Source organism: Pleurodeles waltl, chromosome 10 (assembly GCF_031143425.1).
Source record: "Pleurodeles waltl isolate 20211129_DDA chromosome 10, aPleWal1.hap1.20221129, whole genome shotgun sequence".
Taxonomy (NCBI): Eukaryota; Metazoa; Chordata; class Amphibia; order Caudata; family Salamandridae; genus Pleurodeles; species Pleurodeles waltl.
Window position 1 is genome coordinate 703,448,867 of NC_090449.1, and position 20,635 is coordinate 703,469,501.

The following is a 20,635-nucleotide window of genomic DNA, read 5'->3' on the forward strand; positions in this document are numbered from 1 at the left end:
ACACAAACAAACATATAACCTCAGAAAGCATCAAGAACACTTAGAAAACAAAACAAATTGACTGCTGAAATGATGCTTAGCTCTGTGTGATAGTAGAAGTGCCCTCATGGAGGAGTGAGCATATCACATATGCCCATCTTATCTGCCTGACTGTGTGAATATTTTGCCCTCTATCTGTGAGGATGCTTATAAAAATTATGTTTTTTGTTTGTAATTTGCAACCCAGTTGCACAGTGATTGGAAATGTCTCTTTATACTCATTTGTTTCTAATCATTACCTTTACAGTTTGTGTATCTCTTCTTTATGAGCTCCATCTTTTTGTCTTATTCAGAGTAGTAGCTTCCTATTCCTGGGCATGTTTCACACTTGTCTAGCCATCATTACACAAAAGTATTGGAAGTTATTCCCCTCTTTTGGCCTAGCCCCTTGCTGCTTCTTGCTATGCCATCTGGTATGGTGAGTTCTACCCCATATCACTAAAAGCTGCACCCACTCTCCCAGGTTTTCTTAACCCTTATTCCTGAAGCATGAAATCCATGTGTCCTTGTGCAAGGTGTACAGACTAAGTTCAACTTACAGTGGTAAGTGACCAACTTGGATTTTTATATGCCCAGAGGGACTGTCTACCCATTACCCTCTTGTCTCTTGGTGGTGGATCTGTTTGTCTATAATTCATTGATGATCATCAATGTTTCCCCCTCTACCAGGGTTACGCTCCGACCGCTAAAGGAATACCCATTAGAATTCTGGACACTGCTAAAGCTAGGATGCTGAGCCTTCCACAATGCTTCCATTCTGCCATTCCAGTATTTCGCCTTCACGGACATAATATACATGGTGGTTTGTGGGAAGCTGCATCTTTCATTTAGTTGTCACTCTTGCTTTTGGGTAGAGCACACAGACATATGATAAGCAAGTAGTTTTGGAAAACTGTGCCTTCCGTTGGATTGCACCTGTACCACTCATGGGTGGATCTCACTGACTTATAATGTACCTAGTGGCCTTTTGTATATTGCACTGCCACTGCTCTGAAATTGGCATCTAGACTTCTAATATACACTGTCGTTCTGGGAGCTTCAGCTTCAATATATTTCACCTCAGTCTTTCATGGGTGCTATTGATTGACCCGAAATAGCCTTGGGGAGTGAGGATTTGGGAAGATTCCCACTCCAGTGATTTGTTCCTCCCCCACTTTTATGTGGATTGCACAACTCATAATTCTCTAGTTGTTTTTGGAAAGTTGCATCCTCTACAAAGTTGAACTTATATCACTCTAAGGAGAACTGCATAAATTCACTATATACTGATGGATTTCAGACTCTGCATCACTTTGACATATTCCACACCTGATTGGACAATGTACACAGATAATAAATGTGATGATCTGGAAAGCTGGACAATACAGCTGGTTACAATGCCTCAGGTATCTGTGTACCCAGTAGACTCACTATAAACTTGTGTATTTCAACATGTATACATTGCCATGGCTTAAGCTTCTGCTCCTCTTTGATGGATGCTATAGACTTACACTATACTGGTATTGTTGGAAACTTTTGTCTTCCAATTAGTTACACATCCATCCCATGGAACAATGTTGTAAATACCTTTTTCACCCACCTTTGCCTTCTAAAAAAAGATTCCCCCTTTTCTACAAAATTAGGGTCTGATTCACAATGGTAAACTTGAACCAAAAGTCACAGTTTAGACTAAAAGTCTTACTTGTAGTAAAGTTAGACTTTTCAAATAAGTTCAGACTTTTGGCCTAAACTTTGAGCAAAAGTCTAAACGTATACTAAAAGTCTAACTTTACTTGCAGTAAAGTTAGACTTTTGGTTATGTTTAGACTTTTGGTTAAGTTTATACATTTGGGCCCACATTTATACTTTTTTTGTGCCACATTTGCGTAATTGTTTGACGCAAAAGCAGCACAAGCTTACAAAATGTATTGTATTTTCTAATTTTTTTGTGTCAAAAAATGTCGAAAAATGCGGGACAAAAAAAGTATAAATATGGGCCTTGGTCTAAACGTAAACTTTTGATCTAAGTTTATTTTTGTGAATTGGGCCCACCGTGAATAGTACCTATTTGCATACACACATAGTGAACACTATCATTCAATTATGCTCTGACTATACTAATTCAATCTACCTTGAATCTTCAGACAAAAGTCTAATTACGAGTTCGGCGAACTGGAAGACATGTCAGCCAAACTTCCGATGAGGAGGTTGCTGCCACACTGGCTACCTCCCCACTAGATCCATTAAGACTTTTCCCCTAGGCTGACTGGCAGAAACTGAGGTTTCCACCAGTCAACCTAGAAGGTAAGTGGCGGCAGCAATTTTCTCCAGCTCATATCGAGCCGGCTGCAATGCTGTCGCCTGCAGGGCACACTCGCACCCTCACAATATTCGCTATCTGTGCAGCAGACAGTGAGCATTGCAAGGGTGCGGACAGGGGGACCCATGCACCTGTTCTCCACCACACTTTTCATGGTGGTGATACTGCCATAAAAAGGCTGGTAGAGAACCAGGTCATAATCAGCATGGCGGCTCTGCATGCGGTGCCACCCTGGCTGACTCTGACCTGCACCCGCTGTCCACCGGTCAGAATCATGGCAGAACCCTGGTGATCTGACTGCCAGGGTCTTAATGTGGTGGTCGGACAGCCACAGCAGTGGCGGTCCTGACTACCACTGCGAGGCTGACAGTCTTAAAACCGCCAGCCTTGTAATGAAGCCCAACATTTTTTGTTGATTGTAATTTGTTCAGAGGGATGCAGCAGAGATTCTTACAAAAACTGTCTGAAGATTGCATATGTCACCAGTACTGTGCTCTTTACACTGGCTTTGCATTCGATCTTGGGTTTCAGGCCCTAATACTTTTCCATAATACCCTGCACCTCAGATTGCCCTCCAATGCATTTTGTTTTTACTAAAAATCATGATCCGTCAGATCAGCAAACATTCTTACTAGGACCAACATAGACTCTTATGGAGGGGTGCTTTTTCTACAACAGTAGTCAACTTGTGTATCTCTGTCCCTTTGAGTTTGTGGACAAAAGCAAATCTACTCTGTTGTGGGCACCAGCTGAAAACCTGGCTTTTTATATAATGAAGTATCTTCCAGCCTTTCTCCACAATCACTTTTAGGCTTTATGTTTGTGTCTTCCTAATGCATTAAGAAGCATCTACATATGGTAAATCTACAAATAAACTTTAACATTACATAACATAACATAACATAAAATAACAAGACATAAAATAATAGGCTGTTGATCCTCAGGATCTAATTTGTCCCTTTACTACCTGGCCCCATAGATTCATTTTAAGTTTCATAGCTTTACTCAATCTACAGCTCTAGGGTACATAACATACAGACAATACAAGCTATGTTTTTGGAAGCTAGTACCTTGCACTTAAGCTATTTTAGACTGGACTTCATATAAGCATAACAAGCTGGGTGGTTGGTAGTCACTTCACTTTCCAATGCCCCGCCAGGTTTTACAAATGTGCATATGAATGACATAATATTTCCATGCCCTATTGGAAAATCCAACACTAGCTCAAAGGACACAAACCAACCAAACCAACCTTCCCAATGATGCAGTTGGCCCTGTATGTCTGGGTACCACCAATCTTGAGATAATTAATAGCACTGATTCTAACATTTGTAAAGAGAAATGTGGGTACAACTTAAATGTGCTACTAGCTTGGATATTGTAGTTAAATCACAAAGTCATATTTCAGGAAAATGGAAAACAGATTCTGCTCAATAGCTCTTTATATACTATCTTTGACAAACATCATACAATTTTACTGTTAAATTACAATATTATTAATTTGCTAAATATTTTCATTGACAGACATGTAGCATGACTCAGATTTTGTTCGCATCTAGTAGAAGAACTAGACAGAAGATGTGGGGGCATTTCATTTCAGTACAGAGCAAGAAGAGAAGCCTATTCTGCAATCCTCAACCACTAATAGGGGTAAACATCCAGCGGTCCAAAAAAGTGAAAAGCTTAAAAATATGTCTAGAGCAAATGAGTGTGTAATAGTTCTTTAAGAAGCAATTGAACCTTACCCAAAATTATGGTCAGGGTCTTCATGTAGAGACATAAAACATGGGCAGTTCACCTGCGTCAAATGTGCTACCACATGAACTCCAAAGAACAACCATAAATTCCAAGAAAAATGAATACTCCTATCCAGTCTACAAATGTAACATTAAATGCATAGACTGCCACAGCAATAAGAAGATTCAAAAGAATCCGAGTACTCCATGCCTTCTATGCTCATTCCATCCCCATACACCGGGGGAGATCTGTTTACCACCAGGGGAGATCTGTTTACCACTGAGTTTAAGCTCTCAAATCCCTCACAAAAGGAGGCAAAAATCACTGCCCATTCACATTTAGGTACATTTTCTAAGTTAGTACCATTCGTACATCCATATAGTGGGTTCACAAAGGATCATCTATATATTACTGAAACCGACCAAAATTTCAGACCATTTTCTGTAACCATGAACGGAGCACCAGTATTTCCACTTACAAAGATATCCATGTAAGAGATATGTGCATAGGTCTCCCAGAGCTTCAGCCCACGCAGCTGGTAGCGAGAAAGCCCCTAAACCAAAAAAATATAGATTTCGTTACCCATAAAGGACAGTCTCAGAATAGACCCTGGGTTCCAAAATTTGAAAAAACATTAGTTAGTTTATTTGATTCCTGTGATCTTTTCTTAGCACACCCCCTGTAGATGGTTCCTTTTGGTTTTTCCAGTAGCCATCATTATATATCTGCAATTGTGTTCACCAAACTTAGCTTGTGTGCTTTAAAGTGCTTCCTTTTAAAAAGAAAAACACTTACTGAGCATTGATGTTTGAGTGATATTTGTTGCATTGCTGAGTTTTGAATTTCACTACACATGTTGAGTAAACGTTTGACTGCTCTGTCCAGCTACCTTTAGCGTCAAGTGATAAAATATTTTATTTCTCTGTAGATTGAGGGTCCACAATAGGGAGGTCCTGAGCACCAAATAGGAATGACCTTAGTTGTCAAAACTGGGGCCCAGCAAATTCTGACTGCCCTGAGATTCTCCCACCATGATTTCTCATACACAGCAATGTAATTAGCTACACACCTCACACATTGCAGCCAGACAGGGGAACACAACAACCCACTAATTTCCTTAAAGTGATACTTAAACCTATTATTGTTCAACTCAGCATCAATCTTTAGTGATGTATCATGGGTCTCTGAAAGAGACAGCTGTGGTCTACTGCAAAATCATGGCATCGTGTTGAGCCTGGGCAATTCTGGTGAATGAAATATGATAATGATTGTGTAGTGAAAATCAATCTTTCTAGTGGCTACATGTGAAAGATTCCTACTACTGTTTTGGAATAGAGTAATGAAGATTTCTGTGAGTACTGTACCAATGGATTTGGTGAATAACATAACTGCTTTAGTTCATTTTTCTAAAGTGCATGTTTGATAAGATGCAAAGACAGTTGTTATTAACCAATTGTAGAATTGTATACTTTATTAATCCTGAAAACAAAGGTCTTTTAAGTGCCATTGTTGTCAACTTTTAGAACTTAGAGAACTTAGATGTAATGTAGATTTGTGGATGAGGTATGTTAAAGCTAACTTGAAGTGAAACATTATAAGATAAATGTTGTTTTGAGAGTAAGGGCTTTCTAATAACCTTCCAATGCAGAACATTCTGTGTGGATTTGGTGCAGTTTTGTGTAGGTATCAAGGCGCCTGCTTAGCAAGCTCATTTGGAGATGACGGCATTTTAAGATTATCTTGAGAAAAATAAGTAAGATGCAATGCTTAAAGGTAAGTTCTGTAGGGCATTCAGTGATATCCCCCCACATGCCTACTATAATCATGTTAGATGCATCCGTGTATGTTAGTCCTGTCAACCTTAAGAATGTCTGCCCCCAAAAGTTTTGCCTTACTCCTTCATTTTTGCTCATCCCATTTTTCTTTGCCTTAGGACTCTGTGCACTATACCACTGCTTATCAGTGCTAAACTGCTTCTGCTCTCTTCTTTAAACATGGTAAAACTGGCTTAACCCCATTGGGACATTAAACTCACTTGTACATCCCTAGTAAAGTGGTACTACATGTATTTATGGCCAGTAAAGTAAATGCTGCTAGTGGGCCTGCAGCACTTATTATGCCACACACTTACATAGCGCTATAAATATGCCACAGGCTTCCCATTGCAGCCTCTGTGTGCATTTTTAAACTGCTGTTTCGACCTGGAAACATAAACCTCTTCTAAGACCCAAACCTCCCATTTTAGGCAAATAAGTTACCCCTAGGGTAGACCCTACATAGACTAGACAGCAGAGTACAGTGTATTTAAAACGTTGAACGTTCACCTTTAAGTTTTACTTGTCCTGGTTGTGAAAAAAACCTACATTTATTTTTCACTACAGTGAGGCCTACCTCTCCCATAGGATAACATTGGGTTACCTGCAATAGGTGATAACTTTCGAATAGGAGCAGATAGGAGTTTGAGTTTGGTGTCTATGCAATTGCAATTTGAAACCCTCTCTAATACTAAAATCTGATGTTATGTCACAATTCTGAAAATGCAAATTTTAGAAAGTTGCCATTTTCATGTCTTGACGGTAGTCTTTTATGACCTCAGGCATGCTGGGGTGAAAGTCAACAGAACGTTCCCCTACTTAAAATCTGGCACCAGGTTCAAATATTGGACCTTCAGACTCAACTCTTCAGTACACCTCTGAACCTGTTGAAGACTCAGAAGGACTGCTATGCTGCTCTGGAAGAAGGACTGCTATTCTGCTGTGCTGCTGTCCTTGGGCTCTGCAGGCCTGCTGCCTTGTTGCCTGAGTGAGAAGGACTGGACCTGCATCTTAAAACCAGGACCACCAGAGTGACTCCAAGTGCTAGTTTTCTGGCCTCCTGATCAGAGCCTCAAGGATAAAGAAAACTCTAACCACATTTAACACAGCATCTGGATTCTGCCCAAAGTGAGTCTTCCCTCCCAAGTGGTGCCAACCAAGTACTAAACATTTGGAAGTGGGCCTGAAGGTTCTCTGTCAGCCCAGCTGTAGTCCTGTGGGCCATACTGGTTCAGCGTGACACATCTCCTCACAGATGTGCTTCAGGACCCCCGACCCGATGCATTCCTGATGCCGAACCTCAGATTACAGTCCTCAGTCTCCTTGGAACTGCCACTCCATGATGCTTACGCGATGCACGTCTTTGCATCGCAGGGCCTTGTCAATGGCATTCCCAACAATGACACAGGACCTCACATCAAAGGCATCCTTTTCTTCAGAACCACTGTTATCTGATACAACCTTGATGAATGGCTTTGCATTGCAAGCCCCTCATCGATGGCATCCTCAATGACGACACAGGACTCCACATCACAGCATTGCAGGCCAACCCTCACTGTGCATGGTCAAAAGCCATGTGCTGCAGTTATTGGATTAAGGTATAGTAATAAAAATGACTTTACGTTAGAAAAAAACAATAGAAAATTACTAAAATACACAAAGTTTACTGGAACTTTATAGTTAGGAAGTAGAACAAAAACAACATAGAAATTCACTTAAAATAACAAAGGTTATAGGGACATTACAGTATAGTTAGGCTCACATTTTAAACATACAAAACCATAGAAATTCCCCTATTATAGTTAGTGTTATCTCAAGTAACTATAACTTGTGCCCTAAAGTAACTATAATTTGAGCCCTTGCCATGCACTTCTAATTATCCCAGAAATGATGGCACTCATGACATCTTTGATAACATCATTGATAATATCAATGTAATATTTTCCGTTAAAAAAAAATATGAAAAAACTGTACATGGCGATGGTGCGAGTTATGGTTACTTAGGGCACAAGTTATAGTTACTTGAGATAACTCTAACAGGTGAATTTCTTTGGTTTTGTACGTTTAAAATGTGAATCTTAGCTATAAAGTCCATGTAACTTTTGTTTTTCTAAGTGAAAATGCAAAATACATATATGTTGAGTTAGGTGTAGTAAATGTAAAGAAACCTACCTTTCGATATTTGGTCCCTTAATACAGTTGAGTCAATATGTTCCGTCTGTATTTCAGACTAGAAATTCCCAGCCTGCACCCCTCATAAAATGACGCTGCGGTGGCGCTAGGGGTTCATAAATATGTCCCTAAATATTGTTTTTTTTTGGTCTTATGCATGGTCTTCCCTGACATGGCTGTTCAGCTTAAGGCAAGTGACGCCCATATTAATCTACATTGGCTGCTTTTATACTGCGGTTTGACATTTTCAAGGGCTTGGTCCCGTCGTAGTATGGATTTGATTCAGACCATATTTCTGACCATATTTCATAAAAAAAGATCTTCACCAATTACTCAAAGCAGCCTATTTGTCAAAATCCTGGATAATGTTATCCCTTCAATATTTATCATTGATAGTGGTATGTATTTTGGAAACAATTAACAATCTGGCACTACTCTTTTTCAACATTAATTGACCCTCTTTTAATAGCCGATGTTCCACTCTAGAGGTACACAATAAAGTGACGGACAAAAGTCCAGTTAAGATCCAGATCGCTTTCCTTTGTGATCTTAAATTCCATGTAACTGCTTGTCGATCTGCAGGGTCTCATTATTTCATTATTTTGTGTTATTTACATTATATCCAATAGTAAGAATTAATTAGACTTTTTCTTGAACAAGTACTCAGGTGCTATCTAGGAGTCACTAAATCCAATAGCATAAAGCACGCTTTTAAATGCAGTATCAATGGCAAAAAAGAAACATCCAGTTTCAATATATCATCTAACAACTAGGTATAAATGCTAGCTTTAGGACTGCACCATATTCTGGGCTTTTGTTAGTACTTTTCATAATATTCAACTCCATACATGAAGGGATTTAAAGAACACTGTCAGGAACATAAGCAGAAATACATTTAAATGAGTAATAAATAAACAGTTAGATCATTCGAAGCAATAATTATTCATAAATGTAATTTTTAGTGCTATTTCCTTGCTGGCAGGGTTGGATGACTGGTTCTCCTCCACTCCATTTCCTTGAGTAGTTTGGCCATGGGATCAAGATGCAGATAATTAATGCACAAAGTACATAATACTTCAGGCTCTCTAGAGGCGAAACATAGTCCGCACAATCCATGCAGTACAAGGGTGTCCCAGTCTCAAAAACACAACATCTTTGTACATTTTGTAGCATTTCACGTGTAGGTGGAAACTCAGGTGGGCAGAGGCTGGTCTAGGGTGACCAGATTTTGAAAAAAGGAAAAACCGTGACAGGTCAGACATAAAAGTAGGACTAAAACTTTTAATCTCACTTTTATATCTGGTCTGTCCTGTAAGCAGTGCTTTAAATTGGCTGGTACTGTACAGTACGGAGTACTGGCACTTTTTTATTTTGAGGGGGAGAGTACCTGCACTTCTATTTTTCCATTTCAAGCACTGCCTGAAGGTGTGTGTGTATGTGTGTATATATATATAACACACACACACACACACACACACGGAGCAGGCAACAGCAGACCAGAAACCAATAAATTACTTTTTCAATGATTTAAGACTCTAGAGCATCATGTGAAAGGAGAGAATAACTTTCACTTCTGACTCATAGGTTGACCTGACCTTTTTACCCAAAACCGGTACATTTATTTAAAATCAACAAAAGCGTTTAAAGGTTGACCTGACCTTTGTCCCAAAAAGCGGGAAATGTATTTAAAATCAACAAAAGTGTCGGGACACTGGGACAGTCCTCTGAAAACTAGGACTGTCTGGGGAAACCCGGGACGTCTGGTCATCCTAGGCTGGTCCTCTAACATCTAGCAGAGTGCCTGTCTCCAGTCTTAGTTTCAATCAGTCAGAAGTTTTATACCTTTATCCAGAGGTACAGATTTCAATGATGTGTCTGTAATTGCCGACCTGGCTGTACAATGGTTAACTGAGTTGAATATAATTCAAATACATTTGGAAGTATAAGTTGCATTGGGATATAACCTGGGTGTCTGGTCTCATAAATATATTCTAAAGCATGGTGGTGATCTGTGTGCATGGAAGAAGAAAGAGAATCATCTGATTCTGATTTGCAATAAGTAATAAGAATGATTATCATCATTGAAATGCTAATGAAAATATATGACTTTAAAAACTAGGAGTGATTCCATATGTGCAAGTAGATTAGTGGAGACAGTTGACTGTCTTTAGGTTTTAAAGAAGTGGTGTGAATATTAAGCGTTTTCAAACTATATGCACTAGCTCTTTTTGGAAATAGGCATTTATTATTCCTGTTGGCTCCAAAGAAAGAGTAAAAACAAATGGACTTTTATTGGGAGGCTTAGCAAGCTTTCACATGCATATTTGATGCTTTGTGCTTCACAATAGTGTTGTCTGTTTGGACAAAGCTCAATGCAGTGCCACATGGGGCAAGATGTATATACTTAGGTTTGCTCAGAAGTGCCTTCAATTTCTCCATACCAAAGGTACGTTTAGAATGTTTTGAAGAACTCCTTTGCTTGGTATCTTTCTTGTTTGAGTTGAGATGTAAAATGAATGTAATTTGCTTTCTGGATTGTTATAGTTCTCAATCATCTGCCTTTGGATTTTTTCTCCACTTACTCAACAGTTGTATGGCAGCCACTATGTCAGTTGTTCTAAAGACTATGGGCCTGATTTAGAGATTGGTGGATGGGGTTAGTCCATCACCATCACAGACGTGTCGGATGTTCAATCTGCAGTATTGCAAACCCATTAGATCCTATGGGGATCGTAATATGTCAGAAGGGATATCCGTCACATTTGTGACGGGGGATAACCCCTCTGCCGATCTCTAAATCAGGCCTTATGTGATGGGATGCATCAGGGAGAAGGGATGAAGGGCTGTGACAGTTAAGTGGCTTCAGTCAAGATTGTCTGTGACAGCTTTGTGGACCATCGTGGGCAAGACCTTCCTTTGGTACCTAAGTCAGCTTGAGTTAAAAGCATGAGTATGTAATAGCTGTTAATGATTAAACTCGGATTTTATGTCAGGATGATCAATGACTGGTGTGTAAGAATATAAGCTTAATCTTTACCAACAGTCGTGTTAATAAAGCATTTGGAGACCTGGCCTTGAGTGTGTTTCTTTAGTCAGTGACACCACAAATTACATCATGCCTAGAAAATCTAGGTTTTCCTCTTCTTCAGGTGCTAGTGGGGTCTACTCAGAGGTTGAGGGCCGTATTTATACTTTTTGACGCAAAACTGCGCTAACGCAGTTTTGCGTCAAAAAAATTAGCGCCGGCTAACGCCATTCTGAAGCGCCATGCGGGCGCCGTATTTATTGAATGGCGTTAGCCGGCGCTAGCAGACCGGCGCTGCCTGGTGTGCGTGGAAAAAAACCACGTACACCAGACAGCGCCGGCGTAGGGGGAAAATGGCGTATGGGCGTCTTAAAATGGGGCAAGTCAGGTTGCGTCGAAAAAATCGTCGTAACCCGACTTGCGCCATTTTTTTTCGACGCCCATCCCCCATCAACATGACTCCTATCATTGTAAAGATAGGAGTCATGCCCCCTTGCCCAATGGCCATGCCCAGGGGACTTATGTCCCCTGGGCATGGTCATTGGGCATAGTGGCATGTAGGGGGGCACAAATCAGGCCCCCCTATGCCACAAAAAATAAAAATAAAAATACTTACCTGAACTTACCTTAATGTCCATGGGATGGGTCCCTCCGTCCTTGGGTGTCCTCCTGGGGTGGGCAAGGGTGGCAGGGGGGGTCCCTGGGGGCAGGGGAGGGCACTCTGGGCTCATTTTGAGCCCACTTGTCCCTTAACGCCATCCCTGACCCAGGCGTTAAAAAGCGGCGCAAATGCGCCGTTTTTGGCCACGCCCACTCCCGGGCGTCTCTTTTGCCCGGGAGTATAAATACCACGTAAAGGCCTGGGAGTCATTTTTTAAGACGGGAACGCCTCCCTTGCATATCATTAACGCAAGGAAGGGGTTCACGCTAAAAAATGACGCACACTCCGGGCACTTTGGCGCCCGAAGCGTCTAACGCCAGAGTATAAATATGGCGTTAGTTGGCGTTAGTTCTGCGTCGAATTTGCGTCGAAAAAAACGACGCAAATTCGGCGCAACCAGAGTATAAATATGGCCCTGAATTTCTACAACAGCGTGGTTCTGTCAGAGAGAGTTTAAGAGCAGAAGGGAAAGTCTAGATTTATTTGTTAAAGGCCAAGCTATACCCCGTTTGAAAAAAAATATGTATCAAGAGTTTCGACAGGGTCAGTTTCACACTGACATGTTAAAACTTGTTTTCAAAGGCCATTAGCTTTTTCTAAATTGGGACATAAACTATTATTTAACATTGTAGCAACACGTTTTCTCCTAATTAAATACGAATATTACAAGCAAATATATGTTTTAGGAAATACCAACCCCATCACAATCCAATCTATAGGCATACTTCGTACGTTTACTTTCACCTATTCCCTACCATTAGGTTTATTTATAATATCTTTGTCTTTTTTAATGTATTTTCCAGAATCAGAAGAACCAAGATTCTGTTGTACCTGGCAGTTATAGACAGGACGTGACTGTCACGGACCAGAGGTTCTTATAATTGGTACATTTTTTATTGGTCATCGACTTCTGAATGACAACTTTAAATTTGTTTACGAGACTGCTACAACAGCCTAATCACTGGTCAAACGATTTCAAAGTTACATCATAATTATTATATTGACGTCTCACACTCCTTAAAACTTCTACAAAAGGAACAATTTATGATATAGTTACTTATATAACGAAATTAAAAATATTATTTTTCATTATTTATGATTTCAAAGTGGCATGAGGCATTTCCATTAAATTAAGGCATTCATTTCAGTAACATGTTTCTTTTATTGCCCCTGTGTGTGAAGTGAACTTAAGCTTTTCAAAGTATCACGGTCTTGACTTCCATTTAAGACATTTAATATTCCTAGTGGTTTGAAGCTCAGTCAATTTACAATGACAGAAATGCAGGCTTCTTCCACCGTTGTCATAGCCCCTGTCTTCAGATCTTCATTTAAGCATTCAAACCAATTACTGTGCTTTTTTTTATTTACCTCAGGCATGGCAACGAGGTGAGAATGTGAACTTCTGCCTGGCTAATACATAGCCCTTCTCTTCTGAAGATGATCGCCTTAACAATAAGAGTTTGAACGACGAATGTAAGCTCTTTTCACATAATGCAAGTCCATATTTGACAATTTCTCAATGGTATCAGAATATTTTGTGTTAAATAAATGGCATGTTTGGGAGATGAGCATCTGGCAGGTGATAGATCGACGGTTAAAGAATTCTTGAATTATGGCAGTTGTATCCGTAATGTAATTAAAAGGAAGACGCCGGCTGTGGAACTATAAGAAAAAGACTAGACAAATCACCATGGCAACTACTGCTTACACTGCAACAAGCCTACCGTTCGCTTGGCAGTTCGTAATAGAAACGATGACCTGAAAATTTGACCTCATGACCTCACCCACATCAGCCAGTTATTATCTGCCAAGTAAAGTGGATTCTAAACCCCTAAGGTCACACTTCTGAAAACATTTGTACTTGTGCAGCATGTATGTTAATTTTATGTTCTGCAGAGAACACCTGGAATTCCACAGTACACCACTGACAATTTCTGTATCACGCTTTTAAAATTCCTGTTACAGATAATGTTCAAATTACAGTTGCACGCAAGTGCATATTTGACACATTGCTACTTATAAGACGAGAAGGGGTTAGAATTCCCCTTTAGTTATGAGATCTCTACGAGCCATGGTGTTAACCCATTTTATCATGTACGCTCTAATAATATTTTTATAACGTTCAAGTTAAGCACCTGAGACGTCATGGATCAAAGCTATTGATTTTTTCACTTCTACATTTTTAAATCATTTGAAGGTGATAATTTCAAATCTGAATTTACTGGATGCATGTTCATGTCATTAACAAATATCTCAATTTTATTGAAATGCGATAGTAGTATTAGGAAAAAGACATTCTGTTTGGAAAACATCTGTAATATCAGACGAGCATCTAAATCTAAGAGAACACGCTTCACGAAAGAAAATTAATGATCCCGAGAGACTGAAACATCAATCAGAAAAACAGCTTCAGAAACAGCCAATATGTAATAAGCCCTACAGATACAGTGGTAGATAATGTAAGATTACTCCTTGTTATTTGTCAGAGTATCACCATCTCGGTTCGAATTACCACTAAGAAGAGAGGTGCTTCAAAAAAAGGGAAAAAGGAAAAGAAAGCAAGTCTTATATATAGAAACATAAAACTACAAGTTATTATTGGGCGAACAGCATCTCTTTCTAAATGTAAACATTTTATGATTGCCATAACAAAAAAATGCAAATCTTTAGAAATGGCAGCCTGAGAATTCGCTCCAGTGGCAGCGGGAAAATGATTTTATTTTAATCACTCAGGACCGTGAAAACAAGCTGAAATGGAACTCAGAGATGGTGCGGGAAGCCTCACCTGGGACCAGTGAAGATTTAAAGTTTAGACCAGCTGAGCCTCTGAGACTGTGCAGGATTAACTCTAGAACTGCTTCAACATGCCATGAGGAGACTTTACCAACGAATGAGCCTTGCCAAACCAGAGAATCTGTGGAACGACAGTCTTTAAAGGGACTTGCATGGAGAGACAAAGAGCAGCGGAGATGGAGATGAATTACCCTCTCCTATCCTGTCCAACATAGCTGTGCTTGTGTATGTGCCATGAGAGTTGGGGCTGAGGTGAATGATGCTGGAAGAGGCCTCAATGGAGTTCACCAGGGACAATGCTGTGGTCCCAGTTATCATCTGTCACACCTGAGGAGGAGCATATGTCTCAGCACTAGATAGGGTAGAGAGGCCAGAGCTGGAGATGTTGTCCGGGTGCCAGGGGGTGTGAAGTCATATAGAGTGGGCATGCTCAGATGGAGAAATGACCTGGCCCCCTCTGATTCCTTCCAGAAATAATAGTTGCCACTTTCGTATAGGTGCTGCCTCTCAAATAGGGATGTCTCCACATTTGTGGGTAAACATTAAACAACAAGGTGGCTTTAGTGAAAATAGTTAATGTCTTTGACAGCAATGTCTGTCCCAACACAAAATGCCAGTGTACAGTACAAGGGGTAAGAAAGACTTGCAATAAGGACATCTGGCTTTGAATAGGAGAGGAAACAAGTTAGGATCTCCACACCGTTACCCTTGAATCAATGGGAGGTAGTAATACTGAAATTAAAGTAATGATCTGTGAAATTGGCCCTATTCACCGTCATCTGGAAAATCAATAAGATCATATCAAGGTCTAATCAAAGGTAGGAGTGTATGGATAAGCACATTTCATAACTGGACATAGCAGAAAGGTGTATATTCAAAGGTGACAGATGACAACAATATGATAAATGAATAAGTATCTAACCTTGAAAACTGTTGCAAGTCTCCCATGCCAAAAAATAGGACCTGGAGGCTGATCCTGCCAAAATAACATCAAGATTCTAGGGGTCCTAGAGTTCTGGAAAATGTGGTGTAGATGAATCAAATGATCAAACGTTTGCTAACATCCATGTTTAGCAGAGAATCACTTTTGTGGGTGGCTATTGTCAAACAGGCTCTGTGGGCATTTAATCAGAACTTATTCCATGGTCAGGTGCCACACATGACCATTGCCAGACTGTTAAACTAAATGTATGGGGTCTTTGTTCTCTGGATGGCACGGAGTATAGACAACATTTAGGGCCTGATTTAAGAGGCCCTGGCACCACTTTAGCACCACCATAGTATCATTTTTTTAAGGCTAATGTGGCACTAAAGTGGCTTTTTACACACACAAAATTTACAAAGAGGCACAATGCATGCATTGCGCCAATTTGTAAACCCTTGCAGCACATTGTGCTTGCACCAGGCAAAATGTATTCAACGGGGGTGTTCACCTACCTGCTCAGAGCAGGCATTGAAAGGGGGCTTGCCATTGAATACAATGGGCCCCTATGTACTCTGCAGGAGTAGCACCAACACTTTGGGACTATCCTACAGAGTACATCAACAGCGTCTGGAATTCTGATGCTATTGCCCTGTGGTGCATCATATATTAAATACAGCACACACATAGTGGCGGTAAGGGGGTGCTAAGGGGTGCAAGGAAAGTGTTTCTGCAGTGGGGCAAGCGCCACTTTTCTTAAATCAGCCCCTTAGAATGAAGAAGTTGAGAGACCTTTTTTCCTGATTTCAGTTCCGGGAGGCAGCAGGTACTTCATGGAAGTCAAGAAAAAACTCTGAAAAAATTGAGTTGAACTGTGCAGTGCCCTACCCTGCCAAGTTGAGACTGAACCTAAAATGAAGTTAATTTCAAGGTGTTCCCAAACATTGCCTTGGACATCATGAACACATGGGCTATAGGAACAAAACAGGCACCCTGAAGAAGGGAGTGAACGGTTGCTCTCCACATTGACTGATAATAATTAAGGCATAGTGGTTTGACTGAGTCAGAGGTGATTAAGCTTCTACCACTATTCTTTTTTCATAACCAGCCTCTGGAGGTCGCATTGTTTCTGAGGCTCAACTAACACAGCACAAAGCACAGGGATTTTGATATCAAAATATTTTGAGGTCCTTTCAAATTTGACAGAGTTAGATTGACCCATGCAGCCCACACTTATGAAGGCAGTGTTGTGTTGTGTGTTACATCTCCAAATCAGCTCTATCTTTTAGGTCTATGAGGCTCTCACTTGATGCTACCACTGTAATGATCATTCCTTCAATAATTTGCATGGGGAGATTGATTCTGATGTAAATTCTGTTGATAATTTCTCATCAAACTTGCACACCATAAAAATCCTCAGTTCGAACATAGTGAGTGTTAAGCCCAAGTTGGGTCACAAGAATGGTTGGGCTATGTCAAGCATTTTGACATTGTCTTACTGCTGGAATTCTGGGCTGAAGATGAAGGGGGTCATTACAACCCTGGCAGTCAAAGACCGCCAGGGCTATAGTGACCGAAGCACCGCCAACAGGCTGGCGGTGCTTCCCATGGCATTACGACCGCGGCAGAAGCGCTGCGGTCGCACCGCTAGGGCCGGCGCTTTCCCGCCACAATGGCCCCGGCGGGATTACAAGTCCCCCTACCACCAGCCTTTTCAGGTTGGCAGTACGGGGAGTCGCGGGGCCCCTGGGGACCCCTGCACTGCCCATGCCATTGGCATGGGCAGTGCAGGGGCCCCCTGACAGGGCCCCGTGCAGCTTTTCACTGTCTGCTATACAGACAGTGAAAAGCGCAACAGATGCACTTGCACCCGTCGCACGGCCGCAACACCGCCAGCTCCATTTGGAACCTGCTCCTGTGTTGCGGCCGAGTTCCCCCCCGGCCCAGGGGGGATCTCCAAATGGCCGCGGCAGCGGTGCGGGCGCATTGGCGGCCGCCCGGCAGTCCGATCTTGGCGGGCGGCTTGGGCCAATGTCTTTGCAAAGACATTGTGAGCCATGTGTGATATGCCCTTACATGTTCCTCAGGGGTGGCAAGAAAATAATTTCTAGCTTGGTGTAAGGTAACCCTAGATTGTGTGGTTACTCTAATACATACTAGTAGTAGGATATTGCAAGTTTTGCAATAAAATTGGGCCATTTTTTTTTAGGTTAATTATAGTTAAGTTTTATAATGAGGACTTCTCTGTCTGTACCAATACAATTTTAGCTTTTTTATTTTTTATTGATTGATTTATTTTTTTCTTTTACTGATGCAGTAGCTGCTCTTAGATAGATCAGCTCCTTCCTCAATGGCAGAATACAACGGGTCCATCTTCAACCCTTCTCCTCCACTCTCAAGGAGATCATCAGTAAAGTTTCCTGGTAGTGTAACAAAACTTGAAGGGGCCCCCAAACTTTCAAAACTCTGGAAGAGATGGATAGGTCTGTAGATGAAAGGGTAATCATTCTATGTCCTTGATGCTGGGTAGAAGAAGGAGCGACCTCCACATCTACTACGTTGGATGCAGGGGTGAGGGTTAGAGAAAGAGATGTAGAGCAGAAGTGTCTTGTGGGCTGATGGAAGTTCAGGAAGTGGTTCAGGTAGTGGGTCTCCAGTTGTGTAGGTCTTTATATTCATGGGCTAGGAGCTTGAACTGGCATATTTGTCTGTTCAGGAAGCCAATGGAGTTCCCTTAGGAAGGAGGTAATGTGGGCTAGTCTAGTTAGATCCAGGACGAGTCTGACTACAGCTTTCTGTATGGTCTGTAATCATCAAAGAAGGTGAGCTGCGATCCCTTCTTAGAGATCATTGCCATAGTCCAGTTGGCTGGAAATGAGGGCCTGGGTGATGGTGCATCTGGAACTTTGGGATAGCCATATGATATCTTACGAAGCATGCAGGGTATGAAGGTGAAGGAGGAGGGGACAAATTTGACCTGAGGCGTCATACTTAGCTTGTTGTTCAGATTGATGCCTAGCTTCCTAGCATGGTCAGTGGGAGTAGGTGTAGTTTCAAGAACTGAGGGCCACCAGGATGTGCTCCATGGTAAGCTTTTGTTTCTAAAAAATGAGGAGCTCTGTCTTGACAGTGTTGAGCTTCAAGCAGTTGTGCTTCATCCTGTTGGTGACATCTGTCATGGAGTTGTGTAAGTTGGTCTTGTTTTTGGTGGTGTCTACGGAGAGGGAGAGGATGAGGTTTGTGTTTTGTCAGCATAGGATATGATGTTGAGTTCAATAGTTTTGGCAATGCTGATCAGAGATGTCATATAAGTGTTGAAGAGGGTGAGGCTTAGTGAGGATCCTTTGGGTACTCAACAGATGTTCGAAGTTGAAGGGGAAAAGATGGACTTTATGTATCTTTCTGGTGATTAAAAAGGCGATCATATGAGGGCAGCGCCTTGGATGCCTATGTTGTGCCCCCTTGTCATTAGTGTGTGGTGGGAGACCATATTTGAGGCTGCTGAGAGGTCTAGGAGGATCAAAGCCGCAGTCTCTCCTTGGTCGAGTATGGCTCATATGTCAGCAGTAGCAGCAATGAGGGCTGTCTCAATGCTGTGGTTGCTGAAGGATACAGATTGGGAGGAGTTAATTGGGAGGTTCCATTTCAGATATGAGGAGAGCTGTTGGTTGATAGCTTTTTCTAATACATTAGCAGGGAATGGGAGCAGGGGGATCACTCAATAGTTGCTGAGTTTGCTGGGCTCTGCTGGTGGTTTCTTTAGTAGGGCATTGACTTCTGTTTGTTTCAAGTCCTTGGCGAAGGTGACCATGGCAGCTGAAGTGTTGAACAAGGTGGTAAGTATGTGGCTGATTCTGCCTGTGCCAAGAATGAAGATGTGGTAAGGGCATGGTTTGGTTGGGCTCCTGAATTGCCTGTGTTCATGATGGTGATGGTGTCCTGGATGGTAAGCTGGCTCCATTTGTTCCTTGTTGCAGCTGAAGCGGTAGGAGAATACTTTGACAATGTTGAAGAGTTATTAGCTGCTATTGGTTCTTGATTTGATGTGAAAGTCTAATGCCTTTTTCTTTGATTCTCTCAATTGTCTGTGGTAGAGGAACTTTCTGCCTTAGTGAGGTTTGGGTACAAGTGTACCGATTCCTTTAGATTCAAAAGCCAAGTCCACCAGGGCTATGTCCTGGCTCCTAGCCTCTTTTTATTGTAAATCAATAAATTAGAGACTGTCCTTCTGGAAGGTAAGAAGGCTGTACCAGTATTGAAGAATAGGCCACTACCTGTGATCCTTTACACTGACGACACTGTTTTGTTGGCCAGTATCCCCAATGGGTTAAGACCCTTGTAGGTGGTTTTGTGGGTTTTACAAAGAACTTGAATTTAGAGACGAACAGTTCTAAAACCTTTATGATGGCATGCGGCCCAAAAAACCTGAAAACTTGCACTCTGACAATAAAGGGGAAGCACCTGGTGAGAGTTAATTTCTTCCCCTATCTGGGCATAACATTTTAGCAAAATAATACAAGGGCTACTTGTCTCCTGAGCAGGGGAGTTTGTTTTTCACAGTCTGTTGCTCTATCTTCAGTTTCTCCTCAAGGATACAGAATAAGCACACTTGCCCACTTTTTGAAATTTACAAATGTAAGTGTATCACCATTCTTACATATGATACTATTGTAATGTTAAAGAGTAACAGACTGAAGAAAGCAGAGGGCTGAGAAGAATTCTGAGGGCTCGACCAAATAGTCCTCGTTTTAGGGTGCATGAAGAACTAGGATGGATTATGATCATGTTAAAGTGCCACCTTTGCTGCTTTAGTGCTCTATTTGGAGTAATGAAAAGGCCAGAATTAATAGGGATATTACTGAATACTGCCTGGTTTATGCTCTTGGCCCAACGATGCAGTTGATCAAGTACATCCAGTCTAATTTCCTGAAATTGGATAGACCCACTTTCTTTTCAAATCTGAGATCCTTTAGAAAGAAGGATAAAGCTTTGATCAAGAATAATGTTCTGATGAGCGGGAAGAATAAATCTTTGGATTTGTTCAGAAAAGTAATCAATTGCCTATAAGACGCGAGAAGGCTCTTTAATTGAGAAAGCCTGTATCTTATCTACCCTACTTGTCGGGGTGAGCTCTAATATGAAGTCAACCTTCATTTTGAGAAATATGAGGTAT